At 41.6% G+C, this 21795-nt stretch overlaps 1 pseudogene; it reads right to left on the bottom strand.

Annotated features, from left to right (window-relative positions):
• Positions 1 to 16686: 16686 nt before the first annotated feature.
• LOC147440543 (uncharacterized) lies at positions 16687 to 17904 on the bottom strand (annotated as a pseudogene).
• Positions 17905 to 21795: the final 3891 nt, after the last annotated feature.

Genomic DNA, 21795 nt, shown 5'->3' with positions numbered 1-21795 from the left:
AGTTAGAGAATTCTTTCAGCCATTCGTCCATGATTGATGATGTGAGTTGTTTTCAGCATTGTAAACTGAGGGTTTCCGAGAAGCCCTCCTCCGTGGGGGCACCAAATGACGAGCACAAAGCGCGACACGGACTCCGAAGGCCTCGAAAAATGCCGGGAGCTGATGCACGCCGCAAGCCAGTCACGATGAAGCAAACAGTGGACACCAGCTAGCTTTGAGCGGCTAGGACGCAGACAACGGTGATTGGAAATATCACGGACTCTACACACCGAGTGAGAGAGAGAGATAGTGAGGAAGAGAGAGAGAACGACGACCCACCGGTGGGAAGAAAACAAGAGGGAGAGAGAGGTAGGGGAGAGTCAGGTCGAGGGAGTGTGGACGAGAAGGAAGGGGGAGCGGTGAGGTATGGCGGCCCGCTGGGTAGGGGTATGGACGAGCGAGGAGGGGTAAGAGAGAAAGAGAGATAGAGAGCTTGTGAATAATGAAAGAGAGAGAGAGAGAGAGAATTTGCAAAAGCTTGCCGGCCTGCCAAGGGAATATAGACAATGGCACTCTGTTTCATGCGCCCATTGGGCCAGGCGATGCAGAAGCAAGGTAAGTGAGAGAGAGAGAGAGTTGGCGGAGCCGATCAGCAGGAGAGAGAGGGCTCTGTCTTCTGACAATAATGGAGAGATGTGGCTAAATTGGTGGCATGCCGCCAGTGGTTAAGCCTAGAGGGGTGGTGAATGTTAAAAAAATTTGTTTTTTATCGTTTTTTTCTCTAGGTAATATGCTCTCCCCTTCTTGGGGTTTGGTTCTCGCGGTCGCGGTTTCGAAAACCGACCGCCAGTACCATTTATGTGTTTGATAGTACACAACCGTACGATTTGACTGCTATTTTGGTACTCTCTACTATGAAGTTTGTTACTGTTGTGAATGCATGAGTTTTAATTAAATTTTTTGGAATGTTTTCATGTGAAAGCTTGAGCTCAAACTTGGAATCTTTTGATGTGATAAGTTGAGCTCTACAAAAATTACTAGAGTACCAATATACATATACCCTATTGGATTTGACACCTCTAGTGACGATATACTCCCATCTTGTAAAAGCCATATGCCCCATGGATCAACCTATCCTTGGATTCCATAACCTATTTAGATTGTCAACTGAAATATCTAAAAATTATACAATAGTATGCCATATGATGATGGAAGTGACCAAGATGACATGTCAGCCTTGAGCCCATCTTCCAAAATTGCAAGTGGGGTAATTTGTATGTCTCCTAAATAGAAAATGACGTTTGCCAATTTCTTGTATTTCAATCTCATACTTAGGACCGTCAGGGCTTTTTTTCCCTCACTAGGATGTTTTTTCCCCCATGCATTGTATATACGCCCATCACTCTAGGGCTAACTTATCTCTCAGGGGGTTCATTGTTCAGTACCCCCTATATAACGTGCGTTCGTGGGGTATTAAAAAAACCCTCTTTTAACATGTACAAATGAATAAAATGATCCCTTATTTTAGGATTTTTTTCCAAAATTGAATATGAAAACCCTTTATTTTAATGTATCTTTGGTAAATTGCCTAAAATTTTTGCATTTTAAAACCCCTCCTTTCGAACTCACGTTATATATTAACATGATTACATAGTGCACCCGCCGAGACTTATCTTTCCAATGTGCATTGATAAATACTACTCTCTATTCATGCGTGCCTTAAACTTCTTCATCTTTTTCAAGCTGCGTGTGTTCCCATGCAGCCCTACTTCCAATAATTGGTAATAGAGTAGTTGCATCCTCTCGAGTATAGTCGTTAGCGTCGCCAACACCTGCTTGCTCACTTTCTTCGATTTGGATGAGCTTTGGTGATTTTCAAAAGCTCAAAATTTCCATTCGAGCTCAATACGGCCTTCATTTCCACTACATATAGTATTATGCAAGTAATTTTATCCTTTTGTACATATTTTTTGTCAATGAAGTTTTTTGCATAACAGTCCCTTACAGTCTTCTTTGGGTTGTGCTATATCACACGAGTTATCATGTTTTGTTTCTCCTTGTTTCACACAATTTTCACATGAGGTGCAAGCACTCGCCATGGTTGACAATAACACAATTGTGTACAAGACGTTTGCTGTTGCTGATGATAAATTGGATGGAGACAACTACCTCAATGTGGGCTTACATGATGCAACATGTTCTTGTGTCAAAGGGCATTTGGAATATTGTGCAAGGCATTGATGTATGTTTGAATTCTATGAATACAAGCGATGTTGCAGAATTTGGTGGCAGTATTGCTACTCCTAGGGCTGTTTTGCCTACAACTGAGCAGGATTGTTGAATTGTTACAGATGCGCATGCTCATGCATTAATTGCATTATGTGTGAAGTGTAGAATTAATTTTCACATTCACTCAACTAAATCAGCTAAACATGCATGGGATACTCTGGCTGGTCTCTATGCAAGTCACAATGAGGCTAAATTTGCATTACTACGTAAAGAGCTGGAGTCAAAGATTATGCATGAGGAAGATGACACTTTTCTTGCAGGTATCAAAAATAGAAATGAGCAACTCATTTTCGTAGGCAAAGTCAGTTCAGGCAGTTCCCTTGTGTAGATTGTTCTTGATGCATTGCCAGATTCTTACTAGACTTTTTCTAGTACTTGGAGACTTATGACCCAAGGAAATCTTGCTGTTGTCAAGTTTGATGCACTATGCACATTGCTGCTCCAAGAGTCACTTTCAAGAAAGAACAGGGCTAAACAACATGCAATTGAATAGGCTTTTGTTGCTGCTCAAAGAAAAGTTGGTAACCGCAATGTAGCCACTTCTCATGGTTCTTCCGCGAGTGGAAAAGCACATGTTTCTAATGCTTTTGCTGACAACACTGTCTAGAAATTCTAGTGAAAAGGGCAAAAAGAAGATGCCATTATTGCAAGTCCAATGATCACTTGATTAAACAATGTCCTAAAATGAAGGCAAAAGAGGCCAAGAAAAAAGAAGATGGTTCCACTACAAGGGTAGCTATTAGAGATTGTGATGCTGATGTAGATGCAGAGTGGGAATTTAGTGCAGAATGCACTTATGATCCTTCTGTCTATGATGCATATATGTCACTTGCTACAGACTCACATGTGTGGTACTTTGATAGTGGTACTACAAAGCACATTATCTCACATTGGGACTTATTTACGTCACTTGAGTCTGTCTCTCATGGGAATACAATCGCTTGTGCCAACAATGCCTCTTATCCGGTCAAGGGAGTTGGAAAGATTGTGAGATGACTACTGTGAACATTAGTTCTTTCACACTTGTTGATGCACTTTATGTACGTGGGATAGAAAAGAACCTTTTGTTTGTATCTGCACTTGCTACACTTTGGTCTTGTTGCAAAATTTACAATTCATGACTCAATTTTGGTGATGAAATTGTTGCATTTGGAAATTTGTGATATGGGATGTATAAGCTCACTTTGTATGACAAGTGTGGGAAGAATTTTTCAAATGCAATTGTGGATTCAAAGGTTCTTTTCGATGCAAAACTTTGGCATGCATGTTTTGGGCATCTGAATGTTGCCAATTTGCTACATTTGCAAAAATATGATATGGTTGCTTCTTTGCCACCTCTTGAAGCACCTATGAAGCATGTTTGTGAAGGCTACATGTTTTGGGTAAGATGCAATGTTTGAAGTTTCCAAAGGATGGTTCAATTAGGGCTACGTGCAGATTGCAGCTTGTGCATAGTGATGTTTGTGGGCCTATACAAACTCTATCCTTGCGAAATTATCTTTACTTCATGAATTTCATTGATGATTACTCCAGGCATGTATGGGTGTATCCGCTTAAAGCTAAGTCCGAAGTGTTTATGTGCTTCAAGAAATTTCTGGCTATGGTTGAAAATGTCTCTAAACTCCGTTCAGATCAAGGGGGGGAGTATATGTCTCATGAGTTTTATGCATTTCTAGCTAGTCGTGGGATAAAACACCAATGTACAGTTCCATATACACCTTAGCAAAATGGTGTTGCTGTGAAAGAAAAAATAGGTTTATTATGGAAAGGGCACGATGTATGGTCAAGGGTCAAGCTTTTCCACATTCATTTTGGCTCGAGGCTATCAATATGCTACTTATGTACTTAATAAGTGTCCTATAAAAGATTTACAGTCTATGAATCCTTATGAAGCATGGCATATTAAGAATCCATCTATTGATCACATGCGTGTTTTTGGCTCGTTTTTGGCTGTTCGGCTTATACTTTGGTGTCACTAGCGCAACGCAAAAAATTGGACAATAAGGCTAGTGGATGCATTTTTGTTGGTTATAGTACTAAAAGGAAAGGTTAGTTGTACCATCCGCAAACAAAACGTATCTTGGTTTCACGAGATGTTGCTCATAGGACATTTATGATAGTTTGCTTTCTCTTTTCAACGGTGAAAACTTGAATGTAAATTATAATGAGGTAAATGTACAGCCTATTGGGGTTTCAAAAAATGCTACGGATCAAACTATTTCTGATGTAGATGTACATGATGTGGAAATGGATGAGAATGAGCAAGCTAGAGGTATGCCAAAATGGTTGGTAACACCATATTAGTGAATTTGGGGATTTCCCAATTGCCACATTAGGAAAAATATGGACTTTGCATGGGACTTGTAAGGAATCCTAATTTTTAGGGACTAAGGTTAATGTTGTGTAGGGTTAAGGGGACAAGGGCATTCTAGAAGCTAGTTTTGAATAGGCTTTTCTAGCCTTTTTTTAAGGCACATGTAGGATGTGGACCTAGGAGGTCCCTTTCTCTCTCTAGCTTTTTGAAAGTTAAGGGAGTAAAGGAGTGTGGCCACATCAGCAAAAAAAGGGCAAAAAATTGGCTTGAAACTTTTTCGCAACATATATGCATATAAAAAAAACCATTTTTTGACCCTATTTTTTTAACCTGCAAGTTACACGGCTTCGAAGAAAGCTTGAGAAAGTGCAAGAAGAAAAGGTAAAGGAGCCACCAGAGAAAAAGGGAAAAATTGTAATGACCAAGGAGGAAAGACCAAAAGAAACTAACAATCAGAAGGTGGCCCGTATTGAAAGGTTAATAGAGAAGTTCAAGACTGAGCGAGCACACTGAAAGGGGATTTCAAAGAGTATTGGGTGCCAGACCCAAAGAAAATGGGCGGCACTTCCTCTCGACTTGTGGAGGAACAATTTGACCACTATATCAAGGCCTATGAAGAGACCAAGCGGGTGATTGAACAACAAAATCTAGAGCCATTCACCGCTGAGGAAGTCCAAGACATTAAGAAGAAGCTACAAGATCAACCAAAAACAAGAGAAGCAAAGAAAGAAAAATAAGAAGGACATACCAAGGCTAAGGGAGGAAGTGAGACACCACCAACATCTCCCCCTGAATTCAACCGACCACCAAGACCGAAACCCCCAACATCCCAACAAATGGATCTACCAAAGATGAAATCAGAACCTGAGCCAATGCTAGAAGAAACTGAAAAGACCAGAAGATGCACTTATGAAGATCTCCTCAAAGCAAGGTACACATCCGCCAAGGATGCTTCTGAGGCTGTTTACGATACATCTAACCTATCATGGACATTAAATAAAGAAGACAAAGATGAGGAGAAGTCTAAGGACCGAAGTACACAAGAAAGGGCACCTGAAGTGCATATATCATTGCCCGAGGTAACCAGGGATGGTGCCAGTCCCGACAGTACTGTAATGGAGACTCCTAGAGAGACCATGGTGTCCCCCTTCAATAGGAGTACTGTTAAGCATGGGCCACTGAGTCCCCTTAGCTCGACCACTACCAGGGCTTGCAACAAATGAGTGTGGTGGCAGCTCCTGAAGAAGATGTTAGAGCTCCCCAACAGATTTTAGACCAAATCAGAACAAGATCCCTCTCTGTAGTTGAAGAGTACAGTATGCTTAGAAGAGGAGAACATGATGAAAGAGCACAACAACCTTGAAAGAGCACTGCAAAGATATATTTAGAGAGAAAAAAGTCCTGAGAGAGAGCAGGAAGCACAAAGGAAAACACTACAAGAAGCTGAGGCTGAAAGAGACACCCTCACACTACAAATAGCCGAAGTGTCAAAGGAAATTGTAAAGCTACAAGAGTAAAAAGACAAGACTGAGAATGAGCTGAAATCAGCTAGAGACGAGATTATGGAGCTGAAAGACAAATTAGAGTTCCAAGAGATTACCATACAAAGGCTGAGAGGAACCCCAGAGCCGCTGGAGCAAGCGCAAGAGCAGATAACTAGGTTGTACAAGCCTTGGAAACCCAGATCGTAGCTCTACAAAGGGAATTAAATTTAGAGAAAAGACAAAGAATCCACATTGTGGAAGGGTCTTTGGCAGTGGAAGAAAGATTAAAAGCACAACAACAAGAGCTCCAGAAAGAGAACGATGAGCTAAAGGAACAATTGGACTATGGAGGAGCTACTGCTCAACAATGCAGAAGAGGCAACAAGAAGAGATGAGGTGGTGCAACAACAACTAGTAGATCTAAGACAAGAGGTAGAGTGGGCACGCACGGGGTTAACCTATAGACCCGGATCCAAGAAACTCTAGAGTCAATGCCCAACAAGAGCCTATAGAGCTCCCAGAACGTTCAGAAGAACTCGTACTGGCGGAGATGCCTCCACAGATCCAAAGAAGAAGGACATGTGCTTACTGTGGAAGAAGAAGAGACCCGCCTCCTTAGTTTAATACAGAAAGCCACTGAAGATAGTGCTAAAGCCGCAATAGAATGGGAGCAACGGATGCTACACTCTATAGGAGTCCTAAAGATTGATACAAATGTGATCAGAGAGGAATGGATGCAGCCATCCCTACCCTACCCTTTAATTAAGTATGAAGTGCTTACAATGAAGAAGTGCATCAAGATAGAGTAGACAACACCTCTCTTTGATGATGATATCAAAGATTAAGAGGTATCCAAAAGAATATTAGACTCACAGCCCAAATGGAGAAAAGATTGGCTCTAAAAGTACCCAACATACCTTGTATGTCTGGGTGTTGCACCAAAATCAGTGCGGGCTGATGTTTCCTTTTGCAGTGTGCCAAGAATGAGAACCTGGAGGGATCACTCCAGATTACTGGAGAAACATCCCAATTGGCTTAATTATCCTAAGCTTCCACCACCCAAAGAAGGAGAGAGGACAAGTGGAACTTATATGGTGAAAACGCTCACGGGCACCATTAAGCTTTTCATTGGCTCTTCTGACTTGACATGTGTAATGCTTAGAAAAATATGCAAAACATTGTTAGCCTGCATCAAAGTGTTCACGCCGCATAAAGCTACGGACTCAATTCTACTGTCAACGGGCAACACCCTCCTCAAGCTAGCTTACAACCTCTCCACCCAACCATCGTCACAAGTGCTACATCATTTCTACCAAAGATTGATGTTCCTACCAAGCTATCACATTCAGGCCTGTGAAGAGGAATTTTATATAGGCTTTTTCACTCACAAAAGAAATGTTTTTGGGCCAACGGTGAGCATCAGCAATATAAGATATGAATCATACTTGAAGATGATTAAGCCACCAAGATTCTATCAAGCAAAGATTTAACTGAAGAGCCTACAAAGACAAAGACCCGTCATGTCAAGGACAACATGGACATGGAGTGGGGGAGTGTAGACAACCGAACACAAGAAAGCTACACCACTTTTGTGTTATTTAATTTGATGAGAAGCAAGGAAATTTTGTGAAGGGTAAGAGATCATTTTTGGTGGGAACGAGCCTCTAAAGAGGATTGCCTATAAGCCAATTTTTGTCACCGGCCTAAAACAACTTTCAAATTAATCAGACTATTGCATTCACTATGCCGTGTCTGCGTAACTGAGAGACTGAGAGAGAGAGAGAGAGAGAGAGAGAGAGAGAGAGAGAGAGAGAGAGAGAGAGAGAGAGAGAGAGAGAGAGAGAGGTCTTATCCCTTTGCTATGCGTATTACAGAGTATCCATTGCAAAGCCGACACCACCAAAAAATTCACAATGATGAGGGCTATGCTCCAACGCCAAGCTTGCGAAGTTTCGGCTGCGTCGCAAGGCGAGCTCCCACGAGCTTCTGAGTGAGTTTTCTTGCAGATCGTCGTTAGCATGAGTGCGGTCTCTAGCTGGGAAGGTGCATGAACTTTGGCTGTGAGAGTTCATGATGAGAGTCAGAAACACTCGAAGAAAAAGCACTTAGGTAAAATCACCTACCCTCTTTCTAAGGATGACTGAAAATCTAAGAGCGTTCGTGACAACAAAGTCACAAATCCTCTTTCCTATGATGCATGGAATTTGCTTGTTTTCGTAGTTGAGATTATGATGAGAGGATCACCAAATCACATTCAATTTCAATGAAAAAGACCATTTAAAAACACTATAAAGTTTCAGCCATGAAACCTCAATGCTCATACAAGCACAAATTTCGATCAAAACCCAAACCTCATTCATGGTATCATGTAGCCTCGCCCCCAATCACATAGTCGTAAAATCAAACAGTTGAAAGAATGCACGAGCTTCCACCTTCACGGCGACAATTTTTTGATTTTTGAGAGATTTAAGAGCTTCTAAGTTGAAGCCCACACACCATTTTGATAAGAAGAAACCCTAATTCACTTCCTCACACTAGAACATAACCCAAAGTTATCGACGCTTTATATATCGACGCCCGTGCCTTTCCACGTTCATATCGATGTACTTACCGTCCATCGATATACGCGTCGATATGCCCGTCGATATGACCGTGGATATACGCGTCGAAAGGTCATTTTTCCCACACGTATATCGACGCAGGTATCGACGGAAGTAATTTGGGGAAAAAAAAAGCCGAACCCGCGCGAAGGGGCCATTTTCGCCCTCAACGCGCGCGTTCTCAGATCTTGGCCGAAACCTGCTGCGAGGTATTATGGCACTCTTCCGCCCCCTAACCCCTCTCTCTCTCTCTCTCCCCACATCGTGTGTGTGTGTGTAGGAAAGAGATAGAGAGAGAGCGGTGTGTGTGTGTATGTAGGAAAGAGAGAGAGAGAGCAGTGTGTGTGTGTGTGTTTGTGTAGGAAAGAGAGAGAGAGAGCGGTGTGTGTGTAGGAAAGAGAAAGAGAGAGAGAGAGAGTGGTGTGTGTGTGTATATGTAGGAAAGAGAGAGAGAGAGAGAGCGGTGTGTGTGTGTGTGTTTGTGTAGGAAAGAGAGAGAGAGAGCGGTGTGTGTGTGTGTAAGAAAGAGAAAGAGAGAGAGAGCGGTGTGTGTGTGTAGAAAAGAGAGAGAGAGAGAGAGAGAGAGAGAGAGAGAGAGAGAGAGAGAGAGAGAGAGAGAGAGAGAGAGAGAGAAGTGTGTGTGTGTAGGAAAGAGAGAGATAGAGAGAGAAAGAGAGAAGTGTGTGTGCGTGTAGGAAATTAAAGAGAGAGATAGAGAGCGGTGTGTGTGTGTAGGAAAGAGAGAGAGAGAAGTGTGTGTGTGTAGGAAAGAGAGAGAAAGAGAGAAGTGTGCGTGCGTGTAGGAAATTAAAGAGAGAGAGAGAGAGAGAGAGAGAGAGAGAGAGAGAGAGAGAGAGAGAGAGAGAGAGAGAGAGAGAAGTGTGTGTACGTGTAGGAAATTAAAGAGAGCGAAAAATGTGCGTAGGAAATTAAAACTAGAGAGAGAGAGAGAGAGAGAGAGAGAGAGAGAGAGAGAGAGAGAGAGAGAGAGAGAGAGAGAGAGAGAGAGAGAGAGAGAGAGAGAGCGTTATGGTTTGCGTAAAAAATTAAAATTAAAGAAAGAAATGAAATAAAATATTATGTTAACTCTTCAAAAGGCCAAAGTGACCCATGAGATCAGAAAGTTACAATGTGGTAGACTGATACTAGGTTAGAATAACAAAATGACAAAATAACATATTATGGAATCCTAAACTACTGGGTGTGGACTAAGCAGCAAAAACAGCTAGCTGAAACCATCCGTAGTTCATTATAAGGTAGTCTTAAAGCAATGTCAATAGCGCGTATTGCAAGCCGTAGGTCAATGGGTTTGAATTAACGTCAAATACACAAGCCGTAGGTCAAATCTGGTTGCGTTTTTCTACGAAAAAACGTAAATGGACTTCGGAAATGGCTTCTATGCCTTCTGAAACCATCCGTAGATGACTAGGTAGTCTTTAGGCAATGTCCAGAGCGCGTATGGAAAGCTGTAGGTCAAACGGATAGAAGAAACGCCAAATACACAAGCCGTAGGTCAAATCCGGTTGTGTTTTTTAACGGAAAAATGCAAACGGACTTCAGAAATGGCTTCTATGCCTTCTGAAACCATCCGTAGACGATTAGGTAGTCTTTAGGCAATGTCAATAGCGCGTATGGCAAGCCGTAGGTCAAACGGATAGAAGAAACGTCAAATACACAAGCCGTAGGTCAAATCCGGTTGCGTTTTTCTACGGAAAAACGCAAACGGACTTCGAAAATGTTTTCTATGCCTTCTGAAACCATCCGTAGACGATAAGGTAGTCTTTAGGCAATGTATAGAGCGCGTATGGTAAGCCGTACGTCAAACGGATCAAAGAAACGCCAAATACACAAGCCGTAGGTCAAATCCGGTTGCGTTTTTCTACGAAAAAACGCAAATGGACTTCGGAAATGGCTTCTATGCCTTCTGAAACCATCCTTGGACGATTAGGTAGTCTTTAGGCAATGTCAATAGCGCGTATGGCAAGCCGTAGGTCAAACAGATAGAATAAACGCCAAATACACAAGCCGTTGGTGAAATCCGATTGCGTTTTTCTACGGAAAAACGCAAACGGACTTCGAAAATGGCTTCTATGCCTTCTAAAACCATCCGTAGACGATTAGGTAGTCTTTAGGCAATGTCAAGAGCGCGTATGGCAAGCCGTAGGTCAAACAGATCAAAGAAATGCCAAATACACAAGCCGTAGGTCAAATCCGGTTGCGTTTTTCTACGAAAAAACACAAACGGACTTCGGAAATGGCTTTTATGCCTTCTGAAACCATCCGTAGACGATGAGGTAGTCTTTAGACAATGTCAAGAGCGCGTATGGCAAGCCGTAGGTCTAACGGATAGAAGAAACGCCAAATACACAAGCCGTAGGTCAAATCCGATTGCGTTTTTCTACGGAAAAATACAAACGGACTTCGGAAATGGTTTCTATGCCTTCTGAAACAATCCATAGACGATTAGGTAGTCTTTAGGCAATGTCAAGAGCACGTATGGCAAGCCGTAGGTCTAACGGATAGAAGAAACGTCAAATACACAAGCCGTAGGTCAAATCCAGTTGCGTTTTTCTATGGAAAAACGTAAACGGACTTTGGAAATGGCTTCTATGCCTTCTAAAACCATCCGTAGATGATTAGGTAGTCCTTTGGAAATGTCAATAGCGCGTATGGCAAGCCGTTGGTCAAACGGATAGAAGAAACAGCAAATACACAAGCCGTAGGTCAAATTTGGTTGCATTTTTCTACGAAAAAACGCAAACGGACTTTGAAAATGGCTTCTATGCCTTTTGAAACCATCCGTAGATGATTAGGTAGTCTTTAGGCAATGTCAATAGCGCGTATGGCAAGCCGTAGGTCAAACGGATAAAAGAAACAACAAATACACAAGCCGTAGGTCAAATCCGGTTGCGTTTTTCTACGGAAAAACACAAACGGACTTCGGAAATGGCTTCTATGCCTTTTGAAACCATCCGTAGACGATTAGGTAGTCTTTTGGCAATGTCAAGAGCGCCTATGGCAAGCCGTAGGTCAAACGGATCAAAGAAACGCCAAATACACAAGCCGTAGATTAACTCCGGTTGAGTTTTTCTACGGAAAAACGCAAACGGACTTTGGAAATGGCTTCTATGCCTTTTGAAACCATCCGTAGATGATTAGGTAGTCTTTAAGCAATGTAAATAGCGCGTATGGAAAGTCGTAGGTCAATGGGTTTGAATTAACGTCCAATACACAAGCCGTAAGTCAAATCCGATTGCGTTTTTCTACGGAAAAACGCAAACAGACTTCGAAAATGGCTTCTATGCCTTCTGAAACCATCCGTAGACGATTAGGTAGTCTTTAGGCAATGTCAATAGCGCGTTTGGCAAGCCGTAGGTCAATGGGTTTGAATAAACGCCAAATACACAAGCCGTAGGACAAATCCGATTGCGTTTTTCTACGGAAAAACACAAATGGACTTCGAAAATGGCTTCTATGCCTTCTGAAACCATCCGTAGACGATTAGGTAGTTTTTAGGCAATGTCAATAGCGCGTATGGCAAGCCGTAGGTCAATGGGTTTGAATTAATGTCAAATACACAAGCCGAAGGTCAAATCTGGTTGCGTTTTTCTACGAAAAAACGCAAACGGACTTCGAAAATGGCTTCTATGCCTTCTGAAACCATCCGTAGATGATTAGGTAGTCTTTAAGCAATGTCAAGAGCACGCATGGCAAGCCGTAGGTCAATGGGTTTGAATTAACGTCAAATACACAAACCTTAGGTCAAATCCGGTTGCGTTTTCTATGAAAAAACGCAAACAGACTTCGAAAATGGCTTCTATGCCTTCGAAAACTATCCGTAGACGATTAGGTAGTGTTTAGGCAATGTCAATAGCGCGTATGGCAAGCCGTAGGTCAAACAGGTAGAAAATACGCCAAATACACAAGCCGTTGGTCAAATCCAGTTGCGTTTTTCTACGGAAAAATGCAAACGGACTTCGGAAATTGCTTCCATGCCTTCTGAAACCATTCATAAACGATTAGGTAGTCTTTAGGCAATGTCATGAGCGCGTATGACAAGCCGTAGGTCTAACGGATTGAAGAAACGCCAAATACATAAGCCGTAGATCAAATTCGGTTGCGTTTTTGTACGGATGGTTTCAGAAGGCATAGAAGCCATTTTCGAAGTCTGTAGTCTTTAGGTAATGTCAAGAGCGCGTATGGCAAGCCGTAGGTCAAACGGATAGAATAAACACCAAATACACAAGCCGTAGGTAAAATCAGGTTGCATTTTTCTACGGAAAACACAAACGGACTTCGGAAATGGCTTCTATGCCTTCTGAAACCATTCGTAGACGATAAGGTAGTCTTTAAGAAATTTCATGAGCGCGTATGGCAAGCCGTAGGTCAAACGGATCAAAGAAACGCCAAATACACAAGCTGTAGGTCAAATCCGGTTGCGTTTTTCTACGAAAAAACGCAAACGGACTTCGGAAATTTCTTCTATGCCTTCTGAAACCATCTGTAAACGATTAGGTAGTCTTTAGGCAATGTCAAGAGCGCGTATGGCAAGCCTTAGGTAAAACGGATCAAAGAAACGCCAAATACACAAGCTGTAGGTCAAATCCGGTTGCGTTTTTCTACGGAAAAACGCAAACGGACTTCGTAAATGGCTTCTATGCCTTCTGAAACCATCACTAGATGATTAGGTAGTCTTAAGGCAATGTCAAGAGCGCATATGGCAGGCCGTAGGTCAAACGGATCAAAGAAACATCAGATACACAAGCCGTAGGTCAAATTCGGTTGCGTTTTTTTACGAAAAAATGCAAACAAACTTCGGAAATGGCTTCTATGCCTTCTGAAACCATCCATAGACGATTAGGTAGTCTTTAGGCAATGTCAAGAGCGCGTATGGCAAGCCGTAGGTCAAACGGATCAAAGAAACGCCAAATACACAAGCCGTAGGTCAAATCCGGTTGCGTTTTTCTACGGAAAAACGCAAACAAACTTCGGAAATGGCTTATATACCTTTTGAAACCATCCGTAGACGATTAGGTAGTCTTTAGGCAATGTCAAGAGCGGGTATGGCAAGCCGTAGGTCAAACGAATAGAAGAAACGCCAAATACACAAGCCGTTGGTCAAATCCGGTTGCGTTTTTCTACGGAAAAATGCAAACGGACTTCGGAAATGGCTTCTATGCCTTCTGAAACCATCCGTAGAAGAATAGGTAGTCTTTAGGCAATGTCAAGAGCGCGTATGGCAAGCTGTAGGTCAAACGGATCAAAGAAACGCCAAATACACAATCCGTAGGTCAAATCCGGTTGTGTTTTTCTACGGAAAAACGCAAACGGACTTCGAAAATGGCTTCTATGCCTTCTGAAACCATCTGTAGACGATTAGGTAGTCTTTAGGCAATTCCAAGAGCGCATATGGCAAGCCGTAGATCAAACGGATCAAAGAAACACCAAATATACAAGCCGTAGGTCAAATTTGGTTCCGTTTTTCTACGAAAAAACGTAAACGGACTTCGAAAATGGTTTCTATGTCTTCTGAAACCATCCGTAGACGATTAGGTAGTCTTTAGGCCATGTCAAGAGCACGTATGGCAAGCCGTAGGTCAAACGGATAGAAGAAACGCCAAATACACAAGCCGTAGGTCAAATCCGGTTGCGTTTTTCTACGGAAAAACGCAAACGGACTTCGGAAATGTCTTCTATGCCTTTTGAAACCATCCGTAGACGATTATGTAGTCTTTAGGCAATGTCAAGAGCGCGTATGGCAAGCCATAGGTCAAACGGATAGAAGAAATGCCAAATACACAAGCCGTAGGTCAAATCCGGTTGCGTTTTTCTACGGAAGAATGCAAACGTACTTCGGAAATGGCTTCTATGTCTTCTGAAACCATCCGTAGATGAATAGGTAGTCTTTAGGCAATGTCAAGAGCGCGTATGGCAAGCTGTAAGTCAAACGGATCAAAGAAACGCCAAATACACAATCCGTAGGTCAAATCCGGTTGCGGTTTTCTACGGAAAAACGCAAACGGATTTCGGAAATGGCTTCTATGCCTTCTGAAACCATCCGTAGACGATTAAGTAGTCTTTAGGCAATTTCAAGAGTGCGTATGGCAAGCCGTAGGTCAAACGGATCAAAGAAACGCCAAATATACAAGCCGTAGGTCAAATTTGGTTGCGTTTTTCTACGAAAAAACGCAAACGGACTTCGGAAATGGCTTCTATGTCTTCTGAAATCATCCGTAGAAGATTAGGTAGTCTTTAGGCCATGTCAAGAGCATGAATGGAAAGCCGTAGATCAAACGGATAGAAGAAACGCCAAATACACAAGCCGTAGGTCAAATCCGGTTGCATTTTTCTACGGAAAAACGCAAACGGACTTCGGAAATGTTTTCTATGCCTTTTGAAACCATCTGTAGACGATTATGTAGTCTTTAGGGAATGTCAAGAGCGCGTATGGCAAGCCATAGGTCAAACGGATAGAAGAAACGCCAAATACACAAGCCGTAGGTCAAATCCGGTTGCGTTTTTCTACGAAAAAATGCAAACGGACTTTGGAAATGGCTTCTATGCCTTCTGAAACCATCCGTAGACGAATAGGTAGTCTTTAGGCAATGTCAAGAGCGCGTATGGCAAGCTGTAGGTCAAACGGATCAAAGAAACGCCAAATACACAAGCCGTAGGTCAAATACGGTTGCGTTTTTCTACGGAAAAACGCAAACGGACTTCGGAAATGGCTTCTATGCCTTCTGAAACCATCCGTAGATGATTAGGTAGTCTTTAGGCAATGTCAAGAGCGCGTATGGAAAGCCATAGGTCAAACAGATAGAAGAAACGCCAAATACACAAGCCGTAGGTCAAATCCGGTTGCGTTTTTCTACGGAAAAACGCAAACGAACTTAGGAAATGGCTTCTATGCCTTCTGAAACCATCCGTAGACGATTAGGTAGTCTTTAGGGAATGTCAAGAGCGTGTATGCCAAGCCGTAGGTCAATGGGTTTGAATTAACGTCAACTACACAAGCGGTAGGTAGCCGTAGGATGTTGAAGAAACTATGGAACTAAAAGAGGCAAAGGGGTTTTGCCCGCTACATGCAGTGCCATGTACACCTGGGAGTGCACGTATGTGTCTATCCATATAGGATTTGATCAATAAAGACGAGATTTTGACCCGGTGGTCCTGATCTCCGTACACCTCTGGACCGAGGTGTACGAAGATTGGGCAAGACTAGAGAATACGAGGTAGTTTACATTGTGAGGAGTATATATATTAAAACAACATTCATAATCATTGTAGATGGCAACATCATCAACTAACATGGAGGAAAAGATTGCATGCTCGTGCACGCTCTGCAAGCATCAAAGCCTGCGCAAGCGTAGGATATGTAATGAGCATGTACACAAGTATGGAGAGTTTGCTAAAGAAACCGTACAGAATCTACGATACGACTCTTACGGAACGGACATTGATTTTTGCGACATAGCACCTACATGCGAGAGAGAGAGAGAAAAAGGATTATGCGTGAAGGTCCGACCAATATAGAGCTAAGGATGGAAGCAGAAAAGGACTCACAGACAGAAGACGACAGCATGGAGGAGATGCTGGATGCCTTCTTCTAGACAAGCGAGGAGAACGCTAACGAAGCAGCACCAGAAGCCGTACGCCTATCTCCTGAAGACATGTTGAGGAAGTTGGCACGTCAACCAATTTATGAAGGCGCCAAAATATCGACGCTTCGTACTTGTCTAGTGTTTTCTTCGTACTTCGTACTGGTCGGTTATGGTTATAGTTTTAAGTTATGGTTATGGTTCGTTATGGTCATTGGCCTTAAATCTCAAACCAAATTAATCATCTTATCAGGTAGAAATCACGCAAAGACACCACATCCAGGGCCACGATTCCTCGGATAGGTACGTACATGATAGCGATTGCAATAGTCGTTTTAGTATATATCACAATATGTATATTAATGCTTTTCTTTCCATGCATTGAGAAGTGTCAAAAGTGAGGTGAATATTTTTATTTCACACTATGCACGTGCCATGGTACGACATCCACCCCCTCTGAACTTGCACATCCTCTGGGATGTGCCAACTTGATTGCTTCTTTGTTTGTATACACCTCGATTGTAGACATCCAATGAGAGACACAATAAGCACATAGTTCCCACTTGGATCAAAAGGAAAGCATACAATATTTTTGTTATAAGAGCACAACCATATGATAATAATGCATTCCCTGGATTGATAGGCATAAAGTTACAGGGACATACATCAAGAACATAAAAGCATTTCCCTCTATCAAAGGGGATATAATTACACCAACAAAGACCATAATCATTATAATATCCTCCTGGGTCATATGGTAACATCAAGAAGTTCCACATATGAATTTGTGGTGAGTTTGCCTCAGTCCCTCTAGTATCCAAAAATTCATCATTCATTCTTGAATCATCAAGCTCCATTTTATCCATTACCTCATTTGGTGCCTCATAAGCTACATGCATAACTTCTCTTGTAGGCATGAAATCATGTAGGACCTCATCCAAGAATATCATAAGATCTACCTCATGCTCATCTCCTTCTTTCTGTAGGTCACATACCTCATCGTACTTTTGGAAACCCCTATCATAAGAAGCTTGAAATTCGTCCAAAGCATCATCTATAAGAGCCATAAGCTCCCCATAAGCTCCATGTCCTCTTGTTCTTGTTGTCCCAATTCATGACATGATTGATATATTTTAAATCCCTTGTTGTATGTGACATGGAAACCATCCAAAGATTCATCCAATAGATACATAACATCCTCTTCAATGGGACCCTCTTGAGAGCATATCCCATGTTGTAGTGGATCATCATCACATGTGGTATGCACATAGGCCATATTCCATTCACACTTTTTCTCTACCATCACACCTTGTTTCAAGTACCTTTGTACTTCAATCTCACAAATATCAGTATGCTTCACAAAGATAGAAGTCAATTTTTTTTCTCCATTTCATCATCTTAACCCTTCCACTATTAGTAGGAGTGGGTGGTTGCATATCAACTTGCATCCCCTCTAAACAAGAGCATACAACTTTGAGATACATCTCATCCACCAATCCACAAGCATGTGTATCACATCGAAGAGCATTGGAATCACAAAAAGTATTACCTTCATTTGGAGATTTGTGAACCTCTTTGAAGCATGAACCAACTTCCAAATCACAATACTCTATGTCATCCTGGGTCATACCATTTTGCATGTTTACATCTGCTTGGCTAGATCCATGCTCTACCACATGCTTTACAACATCTTTATCATCCTTTTCTTCACAACATGACAATTTTTGCATAACCAATTCACAAAAAGCACCATAATAAGCATCACAAAAAGGAATCCATTCCAATGAATCCCCAATAAAAATTGAGCTCACATAAGCATCTTTTGCAGATTGAGTACCATCCATAGTATCTTCAACCATAGGTCTATGTGCAAACTCCATAGCATCACACAAGGAAGCACAATGATCATGTGCCAAAACTGAAACACCAAGTTTTGCATAAACAACTTTGACTACATCCTCATCTTTTGCATGTAAGAATGTTTTGTCTTGTAGAAGGCACTCATCTATTATAGCTTCCAGCTTTCCTTGATTTTATTGTGATTAATTGTACAACATGCTACTTGTATCAACTTGTTACTTTTAACATCATGCACAACATCCACTTTTGTAGAAGCAATGCGCTCCATTTCCCATTCCATAAAGCCCAAGGTTTCTTGTGTAAAAGAATTTGGAAAAGAATCCTAGTTGTCTCCACATACCTTTGCAATCTCTTGTACTTGTTGATAGAAATCTGGAGCCACCAACTGTTGAAAGGACATAATCATCAATCTTTCAGGAACCTCTTGAACCCTCATCTCCATTGCATAGCACTCAAGAAAGCCTCTTGGGTCATAACCCTCAAAGACATTACATTTCTCATACACTGCACCCAATGCAATCCCCACTGTTTCTTCCATCTACATCACTTTGGTTAGCTGAATTTTGTTTGACTCTATTTTCTATCCCTTTCTAAAATCACATCATCTACATCCAAATTTACTTCATCACAAATCCTCACCCCAGCTGCTTCGCGTCGGGTTCACCAAAAATGTCGGAATGAGTGCAGTCTAGCTGGGAAGGTGGCAGGACCTCTGGCTGTGAGAGTTCATGATGAGAGTCACAAACACTTTAAGAAAAAGTGTTTATGTAAAATCACCAATCCTCTTTTTAAGGATGACTGAAAATCTAAGAGCGTTTGTGACATCAAAGTCACAAACCCTCTGTCCTATTGTGCATGGAATTTGCTTGTTTTCGTAGTTGAGATTATGATGAGAGGATCACCCTATCACATTCAATTTCACTTAAAAAGACAATTTAAAAACACTTAAGTTTTAGCCATGAAATCTCAATGTTCATACAAGCACAAATCTCAATCAAAACCCAAATCTCTTTCATGGTATCATGTAGCCTCGCCCCCAATTACATAGTCGTACCTTCAAACAGTTGAAAGGAATGCACGAGCTTCCACCTTCACGGTGATGATTTTCTGATTTTGTAGAGATTTAAGAGCTTCTAAGTTGAAGCCCACACACCATTTTGATAAGGGGAAACCCGAATTCACTCCCTCACAAGCTCAGATACAAGATTGCAAAGAGGCGGGACTGCAACACAAAAAAGATTGGGCAACCATGGAAGCTATTGCTGCACAATAGAAGAAAATTGCAGTTTTTTTTTGTAAAAATCAGCCCTCTCTGTCTTCCCCATGGCAATATGAGCTGATGTGTCAATTTTTGGGCCATTTTTCCACTTTGGACCAAAACTAGGTCATTTTCAGCTCATTTTTGATCCAAAAAATGCAATTTTTGATGCGAAAGATCCCAAATGGAGTAAAAAAAATACGTAAATTTGTGGAATCACTTGTATAAGCATAAAAAACATAGATTTGCATCATTTTTCATCAATATATCATTGTGGGTCACTTTCCATGCAATTTTGCAACGACATTAGTTGGCTGCTAATTTCGAGAGTTTTTGCCTGCATTAGACTTTATAGGCAAAATGAGTGTGTCACCATGAAACAATTGGAACATGTAAATTGTGAAACCAAATTAAGAATCTTATCAAGTAGGAGAGCGCACAAAGACACCACATCCAGGGCCACGATTCCCCGAATAGGTATCTACATGATAGCGACTGCAGTAGTCGCTTTAGTATATATCACAATATGTACATTATTTCTTTTCTTTTCCATGCATCGAGAAGTGTCAAAAGTGAGGTGAATGTTTTTATTTCACACTATGTACGTGCCACAGTACGACACCATGTGTTTGTTTCGAGTTCTTTATATCGATGGATTCACGGTGAGTAGAGCTACATGTTAGGACCATACGTGATGAAAAATGATAACCTGTAATACACTATTTTTCTGCATACATTGTGCTGTACGAAGTGGTTACATGCTAGATATCGGGTTAGAGTCTATAGGGTAGTGACCTCTTGGTAAGTAGAGTGTGCCCTATGAGTTCTGTAGCAATTTGAGTACCTTTAGTCTTGATTTAGAGAGTGTGAGCATTATAGGTTGAGTGTGAGCATTTAGAGAGTGTGAGCATTATAGGTTGAGCTTATATGATGCAACATGTTCTTGTGTCAAAGGGTGTCTAGAATATTGTGCAAGGCATTGATGTACGTCCTACTTCTGAGGATGTAGGCGATGTTGAGGATGTTGTAGGTCTTGCTGCAAGGATTGCTGCTATTAGAGTTGTTTTGCCTACGGTAGAAAAAACTCGTTGGGATGTAAAGGATGCGCAAGCTCATGCATTGATTGCGTTGTCTATGAAGCGCTCCATTGTTCCTCACATTCGTTCAACAAAATCTGCAAAACAGGCTTGGGATATTCTAGCAGGTCTTTATGCAAGCCACAATGAGGCTAAAATTGCTTTGCTGCGTAAAGAGTTGGAATCAAAGATTATGCATAAGGAAGATGATATGGACACTTTCCTTGCTTGTGTCAAGGATATCAACGAGCAACTAATTTTTGCAAGTGAAGTCATTTCAGACAGTTCCCTTGTGCAGACTGTTCTTGATGCCTTACCAGACTTTTGCTAGTACTTGGAGACTTATGACCCAAGGAAATCCTGAAGTTGTCAAGTTTGATGCATTATGCACATTGTTGTTGCAAGAGTCACTTTCCAGAAAAAACAGGACTAAGCAGCATGTAGTTAAATAGCCTTTTATTGCTTCTCAAAGAAAGGGTGGTAACAACAATGCAGCCACTTCTTATGGTTCTGCTGCGAGTGGCAAAACTTCTGTTCCTAATGCTTTCGTTGACAGCAATTCGTCTGGAAATTGTGGTGATAAGGGCAAAAATAAGATGCATTGCCATTATTGTAAAGCTAATGATCACTTGATCAAGTAGTGTTCTAAGTTGAAGGCCAAAGAGGCCAAGAAGAAAGAGGGTGGTTCCAATGCAAATGCTAGTTCCACTACAAATGCAGCCATTGTTCAGTCTTCTGTGAAAGGAGACTATGATGCTATTGTTGATGCAGAATAGGCTTTTAATGCAGAGTGCACTTACAATCATATTCTCCATGATGCATGCATGTAGGTTGCTGCAGATTCACATGTGTGGTATTTTGACAGTGGTGCTACAAAGCATATTACCTCACATCGTGAATTGTTCACCTCTCTTGAGTCTATCCCTCATGGGGGGATTCAGTCACTTGTGCCAACAATGCCTCTTATCCGGTTTAGGGAGTTGGAAAGATTGTGCTTACTAATGCAAGTGCCAGTTCCTTCACACTTCTTGATGCACTTTATGTACCTGGGATCAAGAAGAATCTCTTGTCTATATCCACACTTGCTAGACTTGGACTTGTAGTCAAATTTGTGGATGATAGATGTACAATTCATGATCTCAGTTTTGGTGATGAAATTGTTGCATCTGGCCTTTTGTGTCGTGGGCTGTATAAGCTCACTTTGTATGACAAGTGTGGAGAAATTTTCCAAATGCAGTTGCAGATTCAAGGGATATTTTAGATGCAAAAACTTTGGCATGCACATTTTGGTCATCTGAATTTCGCAAGTTTGCTGCGTTTGCACAAATCGGATATGG

This window comes from Adiantum capillus-veneris, chromosome 15 (assembly GCF_014529385.1).
Source record: "Adiantum capillus-veneris isolate H3 chromosome 15, ASM1452938v2, whole genome shotgun sequence".
Taxonomy (NCBI): domain Eukaryota; kingdom Viridiplantae; phylum Streptophyta; class Polypodiopsida; order Polypodiales; family Pteridaceae; genus Adiantum; species Adiantum capillus-veneris.
This window is presented reverse-complemented; position numbering and strand designations above follow the sequence as displayed.